The following is a 7,295-nucleotide window of genomic DNA, read 5'->3' on the forward strand; positions in this document are numbered from 1 at the left end:
TGGCACATCTGTAGAGGAAGAATATGAAATAATAGCTGCTCAAGAGAGGTATGGTCGAATGTTGACAGGAAGTGACTAGTAATAAATATGGGAATATTTTGAGAGGGTAGTAAAGATAAAATGTTCTAGAACTGAAGGTAATATTCTTACTCCATCTCTTTAACATTCTAAGAATAATTTACTTTATCGAAAAATTACAAATTGCATTTGCATTAACCTTAGGAAAATTTTTAGAATAGTAGTGGGTGAATCTAAGTGATAATATAGAATTTAAAATCACAGAATTCTATAATGCATAACGTTAGTATGTTGATGATTAAGACTATCAAGAAAATATGATCCGTGGTATATTTTCTGAGTGACTATACATGCTATTGTGAGTCAGTGAATATTCTACAAAATTATATAAATTGAGGGATGAGATAGGATTGTGAAGGATGAGGGATAATGATTATCAAGAGGCATTGTATAGGGCTGGGAATGTGGCTTAGTGGTAGATTGCTTGCCTTGCATGTGTGAAGCCCTGGGTTTGGTTCCTCAATACTACATAAACAAAAAATCTGGAATTGGCACTATGACACAAGTCATAGAGTACTAGCATGAGGAAAAGAAACTCAAGGAGATTGCCAAGGCCCTGATTTCAAGCCCCAGGACTAGTAAAAAAAATAGGTGCATTGTATTAAACCGGGCAATAGTGGCTCACACCTGTAATCCTATATAATTAGGAGGCTGAGGATTGAGGTTTGAAGCCAGTCCAGGCAAGAAAGTCTGTGAGATTCATATTTCCAATTAAATCTCAGAAAAATCTGAAAGTGCTGCTATGCCTCAAGTGATAGAATTCTAGCATTCATCCAAAGGCACTCAGGAACAGCATTCAGACCCAGAGTTCAAACCTCAGGAGAGAAAAAAGAAAAAAAAAAAAACCTCACTAAACACTATTCATTAGCTGCTTTGTCAAACAGCAACTCCCATACAACTACTTAAAGTTAATTAAAAATATGATAAAATGTAAGTCATTTTGGGAACCAGACATAGATAGAATACATGGGACGAAGTAAATTTTAATACATGCAGTTTAGGTTGTAATTTGTTCTACAGTCTTCTTACATCATTTATGAAATTGACAATGCAGTCAATTATAGGTCAATTTCCTTAAGGAACAGATTGTATTCTGCTGTCTTCTCATAGGAAACCATAGACGTGATTTTTTTGCCTCTTATTGAAGTATATCTGATATTTTAATCTAGATTTGTCTTAATATAATATTAATTTAATCAATCATTTCATTAGGGCGATATTGGTCAGATTTTTTTCCAGTAAATCTTATCCCTTATAATAAATGTGACCATGTTGTGTCAGTCTCCTATTAATATGACAAAATACTTTATAAAATTAACTTAAAAGGGGGAGAGATTAATCTTGTCTTCTGATTTTACACATTTCAGTTTATATTTCTTATCCTCATTGCTTTGGTTTGGTGGTGGCACAGTACCCCATGTCAGGAACATATGGCGGAGTATGTGTATTCATGGAAGCCAGGAAGTAAAGTAGGAATAAGAGTGGGGAAAGAGAGAAACACGAGGAGGGGAAGAGGGAGAGGGAGAAGGAAAAGCAAAAGGAGAAGGAGACAGAGAGTAAAAGAAGGAGGAAGAGGAAAGGACTTTGATCTTAACATTCTCTTTGATCATAAGTTCTCAATGACCAAATCTCTACAATTATGCCCACGTGAGAGGGTTCACCTTTTTATGGCAACATAGTGAAAACTAATTATTAATCCCAACACTTTATGATTTCAGTTTTAATTTCTAGAGTTACGGGTAGATATTTCTGTAAATTGTGATAAATTCTGTTCCTAATAATTTACTTGAAATAATCAGAGAAGCTTTTTGAAATTGAGGAGGTTGGATTATACCATTACTGAAGAGATGAATGAAATATTTTGAGTGCAAATACATTTTATTTAACAGATAAGAAAGCTTCAAGAGATTTCATTTTTTGACATTCAAAAATGACTATTTCATCTAACTCATAATAACTTGAATTTTTCATAATTTTATGACATTTCCATTCAAGTTTTTGTCATCTATTGTGAGGTTCTTTCTTTCTAGTGGAAGAAAAAATAAATACTATCACGATCATTTATTTCTTAATTATTCTATAGTGTAGGTATAATATGAATTTCCTACCATTCCAAAACAAGTTATATTCAATTCTAGGAATAATTGCATGAGCCATGGAATATCTTGCTTTATGTCATATTGAGATTGATTCAATTTCTAAAAATCACTGTTGACATAGTACATGAAATTCAGTGTTTCCTTGAAATGTCTTAGTAATCAAACTTCAGAAATACAAAACCAGTAACTAAAATATTTATATACCCAAAAAACGTATGAATCTATATATTATGTCAAAAACGCTTAGGTTTAAAAGAAGAAAAAATCATGTGACTACAGTAGATAATATTTAATTTAATGAAAAATTGCTTCATTCACCCTGACAGAGCCTATTGCTTTTAGCTTAAATGAGAAATTTGATTAAGGATCCCTTTTTGCTTGAATAATAGAGTATTTCGATTTGTGCAAAGATTCTGACATTTAAACCTTTGAGTGTATATTTTTTATAAAAGTGAAAACTATTTTTCACAGTGCATGTTCAGCTTTAATAACTAAATAAATATCTAAATATTAATTTATTAAACTGATAAGAAATATATTTTATTCTTAGGTATATCTGTGCTTAATATGGGTTTCTCTAGCTTGTAATCCTCGCTACTCAGGGACCTGGGGTTCAAAGCCAGCCTTGGCAACAAAGAAATCATCTTATAAATATGTTAGAAACAATTGCAAGAAAGAAAAAAAAACATGTAAATACTTATCGTGAGGTTCATTTCACCTAACATCAACTTATCTGACCTATTCTGCTTGTCACAGACGTGCCCCTCCCCCACGGTTTAACCCCTGCTTGCATTGTATTTGATGTTGGTATGATTTGTGGAGAGCAAGGGAAAAATTACATGGTTTAAAAAAGGATACAGGTGGACCCATTGCAACAATGAGATTTACAAGTCATTATGTAGAAAAACGAACTTTACAACTTTGACAGGGGGGTTGATGGGGCAGGAAGGGGGGGGAGATGAGAAAGGTTGAGAAGTAGAAAAAAAGGATGAGACAACAATGCTTGATAAGAAATGTACTCATTAACATGCCCATGTAATTGTAACCCCTTTGTACTGTATTTTCACAATAAAAAAATTTAAAAAGTTTTAAAAAGCCAGCCTTGGAAAGAAAGTTCATGAGTCGCATCTCAATTAATCACACACACATCAACACACACACACACACACACACACACATACACACACACATACATACACACACACACACACACACACACACACACATACACACAAACACACACAAAGCCAGAAGTGCAGTTGTTGCTCAAACGTTAAACCAATATCCTTGAGAGTTCAAATCACAAAAACAACACACACACAATATTATGTCTAAATTCTTATTTTACTTTGAAGAAATAAACAATATCATGGAAAGTGATATTTGTTACATATCCTGCAACTTTTGTGAAGTTGTTTTTAGTACAATTTCTCTTAAGATATAACATAGGTTATTAAAATTAATATTATTCTAGACTACTCATAATTACTCATAACACCTTGAAGAAAAACAGTTGGTGTTTTTTCTATAGCCATAAGATATGTTCTGAGTAAAAGAAGAAAGGAAGTATGGAAGAAAAAGAAAGAAAGAAAGAAAGAAAGAAAGAAAGAAAGAAAGAAAGAAAGAAAGAAAGAAAGAAAGAAAGAAAGAAAGAAAGAAAGAAAGAAAGAAAAGAAAGAAAGAAAGGAAGGAAGGAAGGAAGGAAGGAAAGAAGGAAGGAAGAAAGGAAGGAAGGAAGGAAGGAAGGAAGGAAGAAAGGAAGGAAGAAAGGAAAGAAGAAAGGAAGGAAGGAAGGAAGGAAGGAAGGAAGGAAGGAAGGAAGGAAGAAAGGACAGAAAGAAAGAAAGAAAGAGAGAGAAAGAAAGAAAGAGGGAAAAAGAAAGAGAGAGAGAGGGGTAAGGAAGGAGGCAATGAGGGAGGAGGGAAAGAAGGAAGGAAGGAAAAAAGGAAGGAATGAAGGAACGAAGGAACAAAGGAAGGGGCGGAGGAAGGAAGGGACAAAAACGATTCAATTTATAAAATCAGGTATTTAGACCAACATAAATTTCATGTAATTAACACTTTAGTCAATGCAATTTTGCAATTTTCATTTGCATGTTCCCCATGCATGAATGAAACCAACAAATGAAGGATCAGAAATAACCAGGTGTATCTGTTTGCATCTATAGTAAATATGTATGCAATTTTTTCTCAGTTTCTACAAATAATCAAATAATTATTTGTAAACAATTCACACTTATTTATAAGTATTTTAAAAATTGAGGTATCCAAAGGATGCCAATATATTATATAACGTGAATACTAGTATTTATAATGCTATTAATATTACAGTCTTCATATTTTATTAATTGTAACAATTTTATTTTGTATTTTATGAGAGATATTAGTGTACTCTGATTTTGGTGTCTGTGAGAGTTCTAATAGCAGACCTTAATTAAAATCAAAGGAGATCTGTATTTGTTGGCTAAACGAATATTTTTGAAAGCAATTAACACATCAGAAATTGTTCAAATACATCAGAAGGGCTTTAGGCTGTACCACGTTTACATGTTTACCTATGATGTGATTCAAGAGCCACTAAAAAATCATACTTCACTTTGCCATCACTATAATTATCCCCATTGTAAGAAGAATCATTCACATAATTCACATGATATAAGCTTGTCCTTAAGTAATTATTTTCTATGAAATAAGATCCAAATGATACACCACACTGAGTTAAAGAAAAAGTTGCAAAGTGTATTGGATGATGTAACTCCTTCCAGGTAAACATGTTGAAATTCTATTCCTCTGCCTGGTCACATTAGAATGAACGTTTCAGAGATTACCCTGCAGTAATGATCCTGATAAAAGAAGCCCAGTATAACAACTCTGCGATGTGAACGTCCAGAAAATAGTTTATAATGAACCAGAAAATGGACCCCCATTAGACAAAGAATTGTTTGAATTACCATTTTTATAATCAATGTTTAAGCTTCTAGAGTATGGATAATATACTCCTGATGTTTTTAAGCCACTTATTTTGAAATATTCTAACAGCCCAGTGGCTGACAAAAAGCAAAGTAGTTTTGATTTAAATTTCACAAATTCAGATAAAAAAGATTAATGAAGTTTTATTATTTGAATTTTATTCTCCATATCTCCAGGTTTAAAATATTTTAAGGGCTGGGAAGGTGGCTCAGTAGTAGAGCACTTGCCTTGCATGCATGAGGTCCTCAGCACCATATAAGCAAAAAAAAAAAATCGAAGTGATGCTGTGTCTCAAGTGGTAGAGCACTAGCCTTGAGCTGAAGAGATGAGGGATAGCGCCCAGGCCCGGAGTTCAGGCCCCACAACTGGCAACACCCCCCAAAATTTTTAAATGGGAATCTAATTGAAGTTCAACTCTATATTCAACTATCATAATTAATTTTTTGAATATTTTTATTATCTTTATCTGTAAAAATAGTTGGTATTAACTGAAACAGTGTATGGATACATCTTGATCAATGTCACCCCATTCAACATTTTCATCCACCCATCCCAATCAACCCTGATTCTTATGTATCTCAATATTATGTTCTGGAATTACTTGCCATTTAACAAAGCAGTTTATGTGTATGAAGCACCTGGAATTGTGTTACCACATCAATATTTTCACCCCCCATTTCACACTACGCCTGGCGTTGCATATTTCAATTCTGGGAAGTATACAATGGATTCTTGCCTGTATTCGATCCTTTTCCCCTTTAATTTCCTACCCATCTCATATTGCCCCCCTTTGTCCTCTCTTGCAGTACACATTTACTGGTATTTATTTTGTTGGGCTTTGACTTAGTCTTTTAAGAGAATTATAGTATTTTCACTCTCCATGGACTCTGCCACTTCAGATAATTCATTTGTACCTTCTTGAATACCATCCAGTGTGTTTACTTTTACATTTTTAGGCACCTTCTATCTAACACAAATGAGGAAAATCATGCAAGCTAAGTTTCTCTGAGTCTGCTTTATTTCATTTAATATTATTCCTACGTGTTTCATTTTCCTTAAGAATGGTGCAATATTATTCTTTCTGAAGGATGAGAAGAATTCCATTATGTATGTATTATATATATATATATATATATATATGTTGTATATATGTATATATGTATGTTTATATACATATATGCATACTTGTAAATTGGGATCAATAAGATTATATATATATATATATATATATATATATACATACATAATTTATATATACATATATAATTCTCGACCTCTTTTTACAATGAGAGGTATCTGGGCTGATTCCATATGTTGGCTATAGAAAACAATGCAATAATGAACATGATTGTGCTGGTAGCTTCAGTGTGGCCTTGTTTCTGCTCTATTAAATAAATGACCATAAGGGGAGTTGCTGGATCATAGGTAGGTAGCTCTCTATTCACTTGTGAGAGCAATTTCCATAGTGTTTTCCAATGTGGTGGAACAAGATTACATTCCCATCAACAGTGTAATAGAGTTTCCTTTGGGCCACATCCATATCAGTATCTGTGATTGTTCAGCTTTTCATAATGACATTGTAACAGGGGTGAGATGAATCTCAGTGTTGTTTATATTTGCATTTCTTTTACAGAGAGAGATGTATCTATTTGTCATTCTTACTTCTTCTAAGAAGTTATCTTCAAATCTTTATCCCATATATTGATTGGGTTCTTGTTTATTTGAGTGTCTATTTTTGTTGGGTTTAACTTTTTGATATCTAAATATGTGTTAGCTATGAATACCCTTGTCTGATGCTTAGTTAGTAAAATACTTCTTCCATTCCATTTTCTTACTATATATCCTGCTAACTTTTTCCTTTGCCTGAAGAAACGCTTCAGTATGATGCAATTCTATTGATCAAGAAAGAATGATATTACACTATTCATAAGGAAAAGTAAAGACTTTGAACAAACTTATATTAAGTGAAGAAACACTAAAAGAAATATATGCTGCCTGATTTCCCTCATGTGTTGCATTAGAATGTGCCTTTAATTCTACAAGTAAAGACATGTGGATGGTAAAAGAGAAAACATTACAATCGGACATGATAAATTATATGGGATTCTAAACATTTATACAGTGAGATCAAAGGAGGATGCCCTGTGG

This window comes from Dipodomys spectabilis, unplaced genomic scaffold, assembly GCF_019054845.1.
Source record: "Dipodomys spectabilis isolate Male_0828 unplaced genomic scaffold, ASM1905484v1 ptg000100l, whole genome shotgun sequence".
In the NCBI taxonomy this organism is placed as follows: Eukaryota; Metazoa; Chordata; class Mammalia; order Rodentia; family Heteromyidae; genus Dipodomys; species Dipodomys spectabilis.